Source organism: Bacillus rossius, chromosome 12, assembly GCF_032445375.1.
Source record: "Bacillus rossius redtenbacheri isolate Brsri chromosome 12, Brsri_v3, whole genome shotgun sequence".
Classification (NCBI taxonomy): domain Eukaryota; kingdom Metazoa; phylum Arthropoda; class Insecta; order Phasmatodea; family Bacillidae; genus Bacillus; species Bacillus rossius.
The window spans coordinates 29,782,059-29,783,124 of record NC_086339.1 but is presented as its reverse complement, the minus strand read 5'-3'; positions in this window follow the sequence as shown (position 1 = coordinate 29,783,124).

The following is a 1,066-nucleotide window of genomic DNA, read 5'->3' as shown; positions in this document are numbered from 1 at the left end:
TTGGTAAAAGTATATACAGAATATCTCACGACCCAGCTTAAAACTGTGGATGGTACAAATTGTAAAGGATACATTTAGCTAACATTGGAATAATGTGTTATGTTCGGACAATCCTTAGTTTGATCCCTATGAATTAAAATTTATCATAAAAATTTGGAATGCAATGGTCGATGTTTAGCTATAGTTTTTTTAAGTACTTATTTTTCAAACTTAAATATTTTCTGGTTTATTGCTGAGTAGAACCTTCACTTTCGTATGCTTAATTGAAATATTTTTTTTTTTTTAGATTGAGAATGAAGGAAAAAAATCTTTAATTCGAGCACATTTCGCGCAGTCTACTTCAGTCATTCGGCGCACTTTTTTGTTGGTAAAAGTATATACAGAAGATCTCACGGCCCAGCTTAAAATTGTGGATGGTACAAATTGTAAAGGATACCTTTAGCTTTCATTGGAATAATGTGTTATGTTCGGACAATCCTTAGTTTGATCCCTAGGAATTAAAATTTTTAATAAAAATCTCGCTGCAATGGTCCATGTTCAATAAGTGTTTTTTTTAAGTACTTATTTTTAAAACTGAAATATTATCTTGTTTATTGTTGAGTAGAACTTTCAAATTGGTAAACGTATTGTAAAACATTTCTTTCTCGGTTGAGAATGAAGAAAAAAAAATATTTTTTTGGAACACATTTCGCGCAGGCTACTTGTCATTCGGCACACTTTTTTGTTGGTAAAAGTATATACATAAGATCTTACGGCCTAGCTAAAAAATTATGGATTGTACTTATTGTAAATAAAACAATTAGTTAACGCTGGAATTATTTTTTAATTTCGGAAAATCCTCTTTTTTATCCCTATGAAATAATAAATACTTATTGTTTTTGTGAGGTTAATATTTAGTATATTTTTCAAGTTCGTTTATTTAAAACAAAATTATTTTCCGGTTAAACTATTTTTTGAACTTTTTTTTTTACATATTTAAGTTATTTTTATTCATTTCTGATTTTTTTAATTAAAAAAAGTGTGTCTATTATCTTGGGTTGATGTTTTTAATTATAGGTTTTTAGTG